This window comes from Mastomys coucha, unplaced genomic scaffold, assembly GCF_008632895.1.
Source record: "Mastomys coucha isolate ucsf_1 unplaced genomic scaffold, UCSF_Mcou_1 pScaffold15, whole genome shotgun sequence".
Classification (NCBI taxonomy): Eukaryota; Metazoa; Chordata; class Mammalia; order Rodentia; family Muridae; genus Mastomys; species Mastomys coucha.
In genome coordinates, this window is record NW_022196897.1 from 36,311,513 (window position 1) to 36,326,756 (window position 15,244).

The window sequence follows — 15,244 nt, forward strand, 5'->3', positions numbered from 1 at the left end:
GTGTGAGGCCCCTTTGGCCAACAACTCAATTGGATATAACACAATCTTGGTACTGGGAACTTCATTTGGTAACAAGATGTGGTCAAATGGGCTTCTATCTCTCTCATTGGAAATTTCATCAGGATTGCCATTATATATTTTAGGAAGTTTCTACTACACTAGTTTTCCATGCCCCCACTCAATTCTACCTGCCTCTTTCCACATTCCTTTCCTTAACCCCATGTTTAATTTACATTTCCCTGATGGCTAAGGATGTTGAACATGTCTTAAAGTGTTTTCTCAGCATTTGAGTTTCCTCTATTAAGAATTCTGTTTAGATCTGTACCATTTTTGTAATTGTTTCTTAAATTCTTTATATATTTTTGTTACTAGTCCTCTCAGATGTGGAATTGGTTAAAAAACCAAATCCTATTTCCTAGGCTTCCCTTTTGTCTGAATGACAGTGTCCTTTTCTAACAAAAGTGTTTCGTTTTCATGAGGCTCCATTTATTAATTGTTGATCTTAGTTCCTGTGCTAATAGTGTTCTGTTCAGAAAGTCGTATCCTGTGGTACTGAGTTCAAGGTTATCCCCCACTTTCTTTTCTATCATGTTCTCATTATCTGGTTTTATCTTGAGGTCTATTTTGGAATGAGTTCTATACAGGGTGAAGAATGTGAATATGTTTACATTCTTCTACGTTCAGCATCCACTTTGACCAGCACAATTGTTGAAGACGCTATAGTTTTTCAGTGTGTATTTCTGGCTTTTTATTAAAAAAAAAAAATTCAAATGTCCATAAGTGTGTAGGGTTATGTCTGAGTCTTCAGTTTAATTTCAGCGATCAACGTGTCTTTTTTTATGCCAATACCACGGTGGTTTTATTACTACAGTTTTGCAATACAACTTGAAATGAGGAATGGTGAGACCTACATCAGTTCTTTATTGTTCAGAATTACTTTAGGTATCTTGGGTTTTTTATGTTTCCATATAAAGCTGAGAACTGTCCTTTGAGGACTGGGAAGAGTTGTGTAGGAATTTTGGTGGATCACCTTGTCTCTTTAGATGTTTCTGGTAGACTAGCCATTTTTACTACATTAATCCTATTGATCTATTCACATGGAGTATCTTTACTACTAATATTTTCTTCAGTTTTTTTCTTCAGAGACTTAGTTTTTATTGAACAGGTCACTTGCTTCTTAGTTATCTCAAGATATTTTGTACTCTTTGAGGCTATTGTGAAAGTTATTTCTCTGATTTCTTTCTCATTCTCTGTTGTCATTTGTATACATGAAAGCTACTATGTTTTTAAGAAATAAAACAACAAATAAAGTATTATTTTACATGTTAGAATATATGTATCATATTTTTTTATTTTAATTTTTACAATTCAGTCATTGCCCCCCTCATTGCCCACCCTCCCACAGATCCTCATCCCATTTTTCCTCACCCCTGTCTCCAAGAGGATTTTTCCCTGCCAAGATCTTCACACCCACTAGGGTCTAAAGTTTCTCCAGGGTTAGGTGCATCTTCCCCCACTGAGGCCATACCAGGCTGTCCTCTGCTGTATATGTGTTGGGGGCGTCATATCAGCTGGTGTATGCTTCTTGGTTGGTGGCTCAGTGTCTGAGAGATCGCAGGGGTCTGGATTAGTTGAGACTGCTGGTCTTCCTATGGGTCAGAGGGCTACTTTTGTAAGTTGATTTTTGTATCCAACTATATTGCTACTGTTTATAAACTGTAAAAATTCATCTTTTGTCAAATGCCTTTTCTGCATCAAATGAGATAATATTGTGGTTTTGTTTGTTTGTTTGTTTATGTAGTGGAATTTTTAGGGTCACTTTTATATATTATCATATCAACTGCAGATAACAAACAATTCTTTCACTTCTTCCATTTCCATTTGTCTGCCTCTGATCTCCTTCAGTTATCTTATACTTCTAGCAAAGACTTCAAGTAGTAAAGTAATTAAGTATGAGGAGAGTAAACTGATTTTAATGAAATTGCATTAAATTTCTCTTTAAGTTGATGTTGACTATAAGCTTGCTATCAACTATGGCCTTTATTTTGTTTAGGTATGTTGCTTGTACCACTGATCTGTGTAAGACTATTATCATGAAGGGATACTGTATTTTGTTAAAGACCTTTTCTGCATCAAATGAAATGATCTCATGATTTTTTTAAGTTTGTTTATACACTGAATTACCTTTATTGATGTTCATATATTGAACATCCTCTCTGAAATGAAATCTGCTTGATCATCATAGATGATCTTTTTGATGTGGTCTTGGATTTGCTGTGTTAAGTATTTTATTAAGTATTTTTGCATCTATGTTTATAAGGAAAATTGGTCTCTAATTTTCTTTCTTTCTTGGATCTTTATGAAGTTTTGTATCAGTGTAACTGTGACCTCATAAAATGAATTAGGCAATATTTCCTGTTTCTATTTTATGGTATTATTTGTGGAGTATTGCATTAATTTTTCCTTGAATGTTTATTAGAATTCTATGCTATAAAGTAACCATTTGTCCCTGTGGCTAGGGGGTGCTTGTTTTTGTTTTCAGTGTGTATGTATTTTGTGTGTGTGTATGTGTGTGTGTGTGTGTGTGTGTGTGTGTGTGTGTGTGTGTGCGCGCGCGCGTGTTTTGTTTTTATTTGTTGTTGTTGTTCTTTTTTGGGAGACCTCTAATGACTGCTTCTGTTTTACTGTAAGTGATGCTTAAATTGCTTATCTCATTTTAATTTAACTTTGTAAGTGGTAACAATTGAGGAAATTTTATATTTATATTTTCTAATTTAGCGAAGTACAGATTTTTAAGGTATGTCTTTAGGATTCTCTAAATTTCCTTGGTGACTTTTGTTATGACCCTTTTTCATTTCTGCTTTTGTTAATTTGAGTATTCTTTATTTCCCTTTTAGTTAATTTGGATGAGAACTTATCTACATTATTGATTTTTCTCAAAGAAGCAACTCTTTGTTTTATTAAGTTCTTGGATTGTTCTTTTTATTTCTGTTTTATTGATTTCAATCCTGAGTTTGATTATTTCTTACAGTCTAACTCCTTTTAGGTGTGATTTCTCCTTTTTTCCTCTAGAGCTTTCAGGCGTGCTGTGAAGTTTGCTGGTATGAGATCTCTCTCTCTTGAGTTTTTTTCTTTTGTTTTCTTTTGTTTTGTTTATGTAGACACTTAGTACTATGAACTTGCTTCTTTGAACTGCCTTCATTGTGTCCCGTATGTTTAGGTATGTTATGTATTCATTTTTCTCCAGTTATAGAACCTCTTTAATTTCTTTTTTATTCTATCTTAAGCCATTTTTTTCATTCAGTAGAATGAATCAATATGTGATTTAACCAGTAGTAGTAATATTTTGTTTAGGTTTGATTTACAAATTTGGGTGTCCTTGTGTTTGAGACATAGATGTTAAGACTTGAAATGTCATCTTGGTGGGTTTTACCTTTGATGAGTATCTAATATACTTTCTTTTCTCTTTTGATTAGTTTTGGTTTGAAGTCTGTTTTGTTAGGCATTAAAATGATTACTCTACCTTCTTTCTTGGGTTTCTTTACTTGGAATATCTTTTTCCAAACTTTTATTTTGAGGTAATGTCTAACCTTGATGTTGAAATGTGATTTTGTGTTGCAACAGAAGCATGGGTTATGTTTTCACATCCATTCTATTAGTTTGCATCTTTTTATTGGGGATTGAGACCATTGGCATTGAGAGATAACAATCACCAATGATAGCTGATTTCTGCTATTTTATTGTTGTTGGTGGTGTTTTGTGTTCATGCTTCCTTCCTTTAAATTTGCTGATCTGAGACTATTGTGTCTCCTGTGTTTCCATGGTTGTAGTTAACCTTTTATGTTAATTTTTTTTCTTCTAGCACAGTGTTTTTTAGCCATTGGTCTCTATTCCTTTGTGGTCAGCAATCAAATGAACCTTTCACATGGATCACCTAAAATCATCCTGTATCGCAGATATTTACAATATGATGCATAACAGTAGGAAAATTACAGTTATAAAGTAGCAACAAGAACAAGTTTATAGGTGGAGGTCATTACAACCTGAGGAAGTCTACTAAAGAGCCATAACATTAAAAAGGTTGAGAACCACTGTTCTAGCACCTTCTGTAAAGCAGAATTTTTACACAATTATTGCTTAACTTAGGATTTTATTGCTGAATGTTTTGAAAGTTTTCCGGAATATAATAATAGCTTAAGCTAGGATCTGTAGTATCTTACAATTTTGTAGTACATGTGTCCATCACCTTCTGGCTTTTAGTGTCTCCTTTCAGAAGTCAGGTATAATTCCAGTAGATCTTCCTTTATATGTTATTTGGCCTTTTTCCTTTGCAGCTTTTAATATTCCTTTGTTGCTGTTCTGTCTCTTAGTGTTTTGATTAATTTTGTTTTTTTAACTTCTTTTTTTTATTGAATATTTTATTTACATTTCAAATGTTACTCCATTTCCTCATTTTGCCTCCACAAAGCCCCTATCCCATCTCCTTTCCCCTGCTTCTTTGATGGTGCTCCCCTACCCACCCACCCACTCCCACCTCACCTCCCTAGCATTCCTCTACACTAAAGCCTTCACAGAACCAAGGGCCTGCTCTCCCATTTGATGCCAGATAAAGCCATCCTCTGCTACATATAGGGTTGGAGCCATGGGTCCTTCCATGTGTACTCTTTAGTTGATGGTTTCTTCCCTGGGAGCTCTGGGCCATCTGTTTGATTGGTATTGATGTTCTTCTTATGGGGTTGCAAACCCCTTCAGCTCCTTCAGTCCTTCCCCTAACTCCTCTATTGGGGTCCAGTGCACAGTCAGTGGTTGGCTGCAAGCATCTGCATCTGTATTTGTCAGGGTCTGGCAGAGCCTCTCAGGAGACAGCTATATCAGGCTCGTGTCAGCAAGCACTTCTTGGCATCCACAGTAGTGTGTGGGTTTGGTGGCTGCGTATGGAATGGATCTCCAGGTGGGGCAGTCTCTGGATGGCCTTTCCTTCCGTGTCTCCACTCTTTGTCCCTATGTTTTCTTTAGACATGAGCAATTCTGGGTTAAAAAATTGGACATGGGTGGGTAGCCCCATCCTTCAATCGGGACCATGCTAACCTCTGAATATAGTCTCTACAGATTCTCTCTCCCCTTTGTTTGGTATTTCAGTTGATGTCATCCCTGTTGAGTCCTGGGAGCCTCTTGCTTTCCTGGTTTCTGGAACTTTCTGGTGGCTACCACCAGTTCCTCATCCTCCATTGCTACAGACCTCTGTTCAATTTCCTGACCCTCTATACATCTCCCCCTTCTTCTCCCATACCTGATCCTGCCTCACCCTTTTCCCCTCCTCTTCCACTCTTACTCCCAAGTCCCTCCCACCCTCTACCTCCTGTACTTATTTTGTTCCTCCTTCTAAGTAGGATTGAAGCATCAGCACTTTGGGTTTCCCACCTTTTGAGCTTCATATGGTCTGTGAATTGTATTGTAGGTTTTCCAAACTTTTTGCCCAATATCCACTTCTCAGTGAGTACATACTATGTGTGTTCTTTTGTGACTGGGTTAACTCACTCAGGATGATATTTTCTAGTTCCTGGGCAAGGGACTTGTTTGCTGGTCCAATCTATTTGGTGTTCTCTGTGCTTCATAAACCTTTGTAGGCATCTCCTTTAGATTATGAAAATTTTCGTTTATGATTTTGTTGAAAATATTTTCTGGACCTTTGAGCTGAAATTCTTCTATTCCTTTTATTTTTAGATTTAGTCTTCTCATACTGTCACAGAGTTCTTGGATTTTTTTATCAGGAGCTTTTTAGATTTAATATTTTCTTTGACTAATGTATCCATTTTGTTTGTTTGCTTGTTTGTTTCTTAATAGTATCTTCAATACTCTCATGCCCATCTCTTATATTCTCTTAATGATCCTTGTCTCTGTAGTTCCTGTTGGAATTCCTAAAATCTTCACTTTTGGATTTTCTTCAGTTTAGACTTTATTTAATCTACTTCCATCTTCAGGTCTCGAACAGTTTTATTCATGTCCTTGCACTGTTTTTATATGTTTTCCTGGATTTCTTTTTGTATTAATTCATTTCCTCACAAGATTTGCTTGTTTTCCTGATTTTCTTTAAAGAATTTATTTGATCTTTAGGATCTCTATTATATTCATACAGGTTATTTTAAGGGTTTTTTTTTTTTTGGTGGTCGGAGGGGTCTTCAGCTGTGTTGGAATATTTAGGGCCTGTTGAGATAGGGTTGCTGAGGTCCAGTGGAGACATACTGTCCTGACTGTTATTGACTGTGTTTTCAGCTGGCATCTAGGCATCTGTTTACCTGGCCAACTCATTTGGTATTTAACATGTATTTTTTCCAATTGTTTAAAAGTTGTTTCACTAGCAGTTACCTATCATGGATAGCATAGCAATTAACATTTGAAAGTGATAATTCTCCAGCTAATTCTAAAAGCTATAATTTATACATCATGATACCATAATGAAACCCAAAAGACACACATTTGAGAAATTGAATACCTGATACAGTTTTAGTTAGCATTTACAAACAGTTCCTACAAAGGAATAATAACTATCCTAACCAAAAAGTTGGAAAAGGTTTTAAATAATTAAATTTACAACCAAGTTTTTATATAAGAGGGTGTGTGTGTGTGTGTGTGTGTGTGTGTGTGTGTGTGTGTGTGTGTGGCAGAGGCAGGAAAGAGTATTGGATTTCCTGAAGCTGGAATTGTAAGTGGTATGAGCTAGGAAACTAACTCAGGTTCTTAACAGCAAGTGCTCTTAATTGTTCAGCTATCTTTTCAACCCCTCTATAGAAGTTTTTTAAAACAGCAAAGAAGCACAGTCAACATTGGTAGAAGAATGTCAATTACAACCATAACACAGTTTCATGGTCACTAACGTCTTTACAATTATAAGATAATAACAACTGTTCATGAAGATGTAGAGGACCTGGAATTCTCAAATGTAAGTGTTAGGAATATAGCTTCTCAAAAAAGTGTTACTTAATAATTGTACTGCTGAGTAGTTATCTCTTAGAAAGCAAAACAATTTTTCACAAAGAGAATCTTATACATACCATTTATAGAAGCATTATTTGGTATTGATGATGATGATGATGATGATGATGATGATGATGATGTTTTTGGTGGTGGTGATGGTAATGATGATGATGATGATGACGAAGACAACAATGATGATGACGACAGTGACGACAATGGCAAAAGCCTAAATTTCAACAAATTATTACATGAATCAAATACTACTGTGCAAAATTGGAATATTGTCAGTGAAAGTAATGAAGTGAAGACACATGTTACGACACAGATTAACCTCCAAAAATTAAGTGAAATGAGTTAGACCCAAAATACCACAGATTATATGATTCTTTTTTTAAAAGTTTTTTTCTTTTCTTTTATATGTACAGGGTTCTGCTTGTATGTGTGTCTGTGCATCACATGTGTACATTGCCCATGAATATCAAGAGCAGTCATTGGATCCTGGGGAAATGCAGTTACAAATGATTTTGATTCCTCGAAGTGGGTCCTCAGGAAGAGCAGTAGCAAGTGCTCTTAACTGCTAAGCAATCTCCCAAGTCCTGATATTATACAATTCTTAATGAAATATCCACATAAGTAAATATTTATATAAAAACAGTATCTTAAATTATTGAATAGATGGGAACAGGTTTAGTCATGGAGAAAAGGGATTGATTGATGATGGGTGTCCGTTATTATTAAATGTTATTATTGGGTGTGTATGTGTGTGCCTGTATATATGTACACCATATGTATGCAGGTGTTCACACAGGCCAGAAGGAGGGAATCATGTCCCCTGGTAGGGGTAGGGGTTATGAGCCACTTCTGTGGATGCTGGAAACCATACTTATAATCTCTGCAAGAGCACCAAGTACCCTTAAGCACTGAGCCATCACTTCAGACCCTTGACACATTGCTTTCAATTACTGAATTTTTAACCTTGAATTGGGTGTAAGAATATAGACTACTCTTGGATAAAGGCTTGAAAAATAATTTAAGCTTCATCTTAATTAATATACAGAAGATCCTGAGTGTTGCTTTATCAGTAAAATTTATTTAGAATGGTCAGCACAGCTTTTGCATGCTAAAAAATATCTAAACCTCTTATGGAGACTCAGTATTTTGTAGAAATTAGTTTTTAATTCAGTTAGATTTTTATCGGAAAGCCTCAGAAGATTGCTGAAATTCTCTTTGCCTCATATTCAAAACAGACTTCAAAATTAATATTATCATGCTCCATGATAATATCAGAATAAGGAACACTTAAGTCACTAACAATTTTCTGAAAGGAAAATTAACAAATGGTTTTTCTATACACATAATGAGGCAAAACTGGATGTTAACTACTTATCTATTTTATTTCCTTTTTTTGATAGCATCCTACTTCTTAGACCAAATATAGCTTGAATTGAGGATCTTTATGGATTCAGTTTCTCAGTGATGCATGAGTGATGCATGAGTTTACAAGTGTTTGTCATCCATATTAACACTTAGATTGCTTAAGGGGTAGTAGTAAATGCCAAAAAATATCACCAGTTCAATTGTGAGATCGGATGCTTAAAAACAAGAATGATTAAGCCAGGTGGTGGTGGCGCATATCTTTAATCCCAGCATTTGAGAGGCAGAGGCAGGCGGATTTCTGAGTTCGAGGCCAGCCTGGTCTACAGAGTGAGTTCCAGGACAGCCAGGACAACACAGAGAAACCCTGCCTCCAAAAAACAAAAACAAAACCAACAACAACAACAACAACAACAAAGAATGATTTCCATAAAGCAAAATTCCCAGTGGATAAAGAACAACTTACTTTTCATATTCTGTAAGTAAAAAGGAAACAGTTCTAGGGCATTGACCGATTATAAAAGTAAAAAAAGAAGCATAGATCCTAAGTCTATCTGAACCCCAACTGTAACTCAAAAGGTAAGGGTCTGTATGACGAGAGAAGTAAGCTTTCAACTGTAATTAGAAACAAACTACCAAAGAAACTATATAATAGTAAGAATAGGACAACTTTCTACATGCTGAAGTAATCTGGTCTAATAGGCCATCACGTAGATCTAGTTCCTTAATGGATGACTGAGATTGACAGCTGGTGGCAGAACTTGGGTTTCTTAGGATTTCTGAACCTAGATTGAAAGTTGTTTTTTCCAAATTCAGCAATACAAACTGACAAGCCATAAATAGAATATAATGAGAAACAAATTTAAGTGAATGGCAAAGTACACAAAGATAACAAACATTGAAAACTACATGTTTTTAAAAGAAGTAGCACTTAAAACTATTTTTATGAAGTACTACAAACTTTATGAAGTACTAAAAACTAAACTTTGAAAACTATAATTTTCAAAGAATTTCATGTCATCTTCTTTCATACTTATTGTGTACTGTGTTGAAGCTCTGTGACAATGTTCACTTTGCCACAAGTAGAAAACATTTAGTACAAAATTTGTTAACTATTTTAGGAAGTAATTTTTAGAAAAGTTAGTGAATGTTATACTTACCATTTTGATATGATTTTTTTAAGATGAAAAATATCTGGTTATTGGTGGCACACAATGAGTCCCAGCACTTGAGAGACAGAGGCAGGCAGAACTCTGTGACATATAGCACAGCCATGGTGAAACCCTATTGGGGTGTGGGGGGGACTGGGTGGGAGACAATGACAGGAATGTAAATAAATAAAAGAATTTTTAAAAAAAAGAAAGAAAAACCCCACTGACCTAAGCATATAAGGTTAGAGTAATAAATTTTAAGAAAACTGCAGCCAGATGTTAAAACAAAAAAACAAAAAAAACAAAAAAAAAAAGGGAGAAGCAGCAGCAAGAAGGAGGAAGGGGGAGGAGGAGAAAAATACAGTTTGGGGGAAGTGTTAACTTAGTTTTGTTTATTTATAGTTTGCTGTTTTCTACAATGACTTCAGTTTTTTAGGAATATTTCCTCTTAGAAGACTTTTTATTTTTTAAGCCTTAAAACTTTGGTAAACACATCTCCTGGCTTTTCCCCATACTTACCTGTTACTACTCCAGTTGGTGACATGAAGCTAGGAGAGCTGGGCCTAAAATGAATTAGGCTAATTCTCACACAATAGCCAGCTTTATTCTTAGCATCAAACAACTTATTCTCTGATGCTTAAGAAGAATCACTTCAGTAAATTGTATAATCACAAGGACAAACCACACTTGGCAAAAACATGGGTCTTTTTTTTTTAATAGAGGCATATAAACAAAAAAACCAGCAGGAGTTGTATTAAATAATCAAATGTGAACTCACTACTATATACTACGTCTGGGAGGGGCACAAAAGTTCATTCCAAGAATAATTTTGTACTGAGAGAGCTGAGATCATAGGACTCTTGTTCTGTTCTCTTGACATTTTTTTCACATACAGTGAGCATTACCCTCACACAGCTTCATTCATTCATAGATTATGCTCTTACAACTACCCAGACTTTTTACTTAGAAAACCCTAGTGAGTAGCAAAGAAAAGCAATATGCTTGCTTCCAGGGTCCAGATTACTTATGGCTGTCTTATCAGTGGTAATGCTACTTTTCTATAGGCCATTCTATCATTATTAGTAAATCATATTGCTTCCTGAAAATTACTTCAATTATAAATTGAAGGAATAAAAATATTATGATTTTCTTACTCCTTGTTATGATTTAGACATAAATGAGAAAAACTTTAAATTGAAATTATTTAAAGTCACTAGGAGAACTCCAATGTTAACATGTCAGATTCCTTACATTATGGAAGAACACTCACTGTTGTGTTGTTTGAAAACTCTAGACTTAAACTCATTTTTAATAGGTACTAAAATTTTGTATGAAAATCCATTTGAATATAACTCCTAATTCTGAAGTAAAATAGTATAAAGATTCAGAACATAGAAAATAGTTACCTTGAAACTCTTTCTTGTATCAAGTCTCCCTACTCCTCTCTTCAAATCCTCACTAGTTTTTGACTTTCAATATATTTTTCTAATTACCCAATGCAAAAATTATATGTGAGTAAAGAAATTTTGGCAGGAAGGAAACAGCTTGTATTAAAATATCAATATAAAAATGAGAGTATCAATTGTATGAAAATATATAAAAATTATATGACAATATAAGTTACTATTCATGGATAGACTAATTATCAAAGAAAATTGCTCTTTGCCATAGGAAAATACACATATGTATGAGTTTAATAATTAATATCTTCCCCCAAAAGGTACCTTTTAAAATTTTCTTTGACATTTGAGTTACTCAGAACATCATTTATCTAAGCTTTCATTTTCTTAAAAATACAGGAATGATTTTTTTTTTTTTACCTTTTTTCTTCATTGCCTTAATGAAGTCAGCAGTTCTTTGTATAGACAAACTCATTCTAAACAGGACTCTGGTGACCTTTAATCCTCATAAGACAGAAGCAGCCTGGTCTACACAGAGTTGCAAGACAGCCAGGGCTACACAGAAAAACCCTATAAATGTTGCTTTCATTTCCTCAGAGGAAGAGATGAAATGAGAGCTGTATGCAAACTGAGTGTATTTCTTAGCTTCTTGCCTCTATACAGTCTAGTGTTCCAAGCTGACTGACTCAATCTGACTTTTCTCAGCTTCTGACTGAATTGCCATCTGGTTTCATACTAACTTTAGCAATATGTTTTACCCTTCTGGCTCCTTCTCATTCTCTGGCTACTTCTGTCCTCATCTGGGACTAGCTTGTTTTCTCTGCAACCTGTCCTGCCTCTACTGCCATACACTTACAAAAATAACCACACACCATGCCACACATTTTTTTCTCACTGCTCTTAATCTACTGTTCATCTCTCTTCATCTACTGAAGCCTCTCTTCATCTACTCTTCTTATATTCTATCTCTGACTCATTCTGTCAAATCAACTCTGATTGATCATTTTGTCTACTCCTCAATTAGACCTTCAAACATGGCTGCTTCCTTCTGCAAACTAACCTTACCTTCATTGTTAAAAATTAAAGGTGTGTGCTAAGGGTATGTATATAGCTCAACCAGAGGTAGTAAAGCTCTGTACTAATGATGTTTTGTGTTCTAGCAAGATCATAGTATAATCTAGAGTGAGTCTGCATTCCAGCCATATCACATAGTCCTGGAAGGTCTTTGGATGTACTCCTTTACCCAAGCAGCCATGCTACTGGATTAAAATTCCTCTGCAAAACCCGTCTCAAAATCAAAAACAAGAAGTGAACAAAACAAAAGCAGAAATGACGTGATCTTGAAGTAAAAGTAATGATAGACCATAATTATGTTTAAAGTGGTAAATGTAAAGTCTTTATAAAGTATGAAGTGAAAAACAAAGTTCATTCTGAGCAGTTTTCATTCTTTTAAAGGTGTTAGTTTATTTTACTTTTCCCTGTAACTTTCTTACAATATATATGGCATGAAGATAAGAAAGGCTATTTAACAGTATGAATCAAAAATGACCAAAATGGCCAGATTAACTAGACAGTGAAAACAGGTATATTTTAATGAGAGCCAATGATACTCAGCTTTTTTGTCCTGCCAAGGTCTCTTTTACCATTTTTCACCTGCAATTCCAGCAATTTGAAATTCTTTTATTTATCACATTTGTAGGTATAAAATATGCAGTGTGAAAATGTTTATAAAAGTATTTAAACCTGAGGAGTTTGAACTTTGTTATAAGTAGTTTTTAAACCTTCAATATTAGCAAGTGAAAGGACTCAGAAAGCTGTTGTGTAATCCAAGTGAGACATGGGTACATTATGGGATTTTTCAAAAGGTAGAAGGTAAAAGCAAGATAAGTATGTATTCAACATTGTTTATAGCCTGGTTACTGAATAAAATTATAGAATCTTAAAGGGGGTGGGAGTCAGAAATGATTCTGACTTGTTTTTTGTGATAGTTTTTATTTTCTTAGCCCAAGCTATACAGCAAATAAGATAATATTAGGGTATGTTTTAGAATTGTTTATTCTGAATTGAGTATGTGATGCTCATTTAGAATTGTTCACCTGCAATCTGAAATGGGCTCATGCTAATTATATGTAAGACAATGAGCCAAGAAACCCATTTTAGATGTGCTTTAACCTTTTAAAATAAAGTCTTAAGGAAAGTATACGTACATGAAAAAGATCGCTGCGAACTATGGTATAGAGGTATATATAACGCTAGTGGTAAAAGAGGATCTGGAGAAGGCAGTTTGATTGAACCTCAGTAAACAAGAACTCTGAAGAGAAATGGGTGACATGAGGCAAAGGATATGTTACTACTCAATGAGGACAGTTGTGGAACATCTAGCATTTTCTTAAAGAAAATTTAATATGAAAAGGATACATTTGTTCCATGAGAACTTACTGATTTAAAAGTTACGAGTGTACGTGCCCTCCTGCCCACTAAGCTCTTCCTTAAAAGTGTTCATGTGAAATCTCTTCCATTTTCCAAATCTTTTTCTCTTTCATATGCAATAATTACTATATTCTCTCTATTTCAAGACATAAAAGTTTTCCATTTAATAATGTTGAAAGGGCTGGTTCAGTTATAACCGGAAGGTATATTACATGTAATGGAATTTTCCCCCAAAGAAATTGGTATTGCATTAAATTTGAATATCAAAGAAAAATAGAAATGAATGAAAGATATATACATATATCGATAGTATATAAAGGCAAACTATATACTGCCAGTCAGACTTCTGTAGTCCTGAGTTCAATGTCAGTGAATTCAGTCAATCACAGATTGGAAACATTTGTGAGGGGAAAAAAAAAATCCTCTGAAATGGACACTCACCACACACCATTATTACCTAAACTATATAGCATGACATCTATCATAGATTATATATATTATACTAAGTATTATTAGCCATCTAGAGTTGACTTAAAATGTATGGAAGGATGTACATAGGTTATAGCAAACATTAAAGTAGAACTGAACTACCTTGATTTGGGCTATGTAGAGGGGCTTAGGATAATTCCAGATAGTAATCTATTAGATATATGTATATACTCATAAATATATAAATTATAAATGATATAGCCTCTTATTTGAATAGGATAATGAATATATATATGTATACTAGTTAAAACATGTTTAAAACATTTTCAAAATAGAGATAGTTATATATAAAATTTTATTACATCACACACACACACGCACACACACACACACACACACACACACACACACACACACGGCACTAACGATCATCTGTGAGTCTAGTTTCCCACAAGGACACTGCATGCACATGATACACAGACATAATGCACATAAAACACCCATACACATAAGATAAAAAGAATTAAAAACTAAAAAATTAATTTATTGAGATATATAGAGTTTGGACTTGGCCAGTCTTTAAGTGGCTAGCTTAATCTAGCCCCGTGATGTTTTGTGAATTTATTATAATATATAATTTTTATTTTTAAAAACATGAAAAATTTTTAAATGATTTAATTCCATTTTCTTTGTTAATGGTTTTATTTTCATTCAGTATAATTTGGATTTATTGTAAGGGTTTTTTTCATGATTTTTATGATTGACTCTCCATACTGTAATTTTAGCCATCTTTCCTACAAGAAAATGCCATGAAAAATGTGTAATATATAACAAGTATAGTAACTGTTTTACTGAAAATATCCTTCCTGATATGATATATTCTGTTCTGACTTCAAAGTTTGGCTTTGCTAACATTTGGAAAAATTGTCTTCAACCTTAGAGATGCTTACACATAGCTTGATGACCTACACACATGCACATGCACACATGGTCACAAGCAAGTACATGTTTTACTCTTATTAACTCATAATACTTTGTTTTTCAGATGTGCCATATGTTATTTTTTTCTCTTATACTAACTAGGCTTCCTCAAAACCAGAATTATATAGCTATTAATTAATAATTCAGTAAGTATTAAAATACTTGATAATGTCTATAAAATGTTTTTAAAATTATTTTTGAAGGTAAGTATTAAAAAGATAGTAAAATGAAAATTTAAAGATCTACATGATGGCTTTAGAAGGAAACAGTGAATGTATTGTAAATGTATATGTGCTTTATTCTTTAAAAATATCTTTTCAAAGGAATCAGTAACTGAAGTCAAGATATATTGAAAGGTTTATTAGCTAGCCAGAAGACTTTAAGAATTGTAGTTCAGCTGGGCAGTGGTGGCGCACGCCTTTAATCCCAGCACTTGGGAGGCAGAGGCAGGCAGATTTCTTGAGGTCAAGGCCAGCCTGGTCTACAGAATGAGTTCCAGGACAG

The 15,244-nt window shown here is 34.4% G+C and overlaps 1 protein-coding gene across 3 annotated transcripts in view; it reads left to right on the plus strand.

Annotated features, from left to right (window-relative positions):
- The window catches only part of Mbd5 (methyl-CpG binding domain protein 5), a 367,270-nt gene that overhangs the window by 97,141 nt on the left and 254,885 nt on the right, over positions 1-15,244 (plus strand). The window lies entirely within an intron of this gene.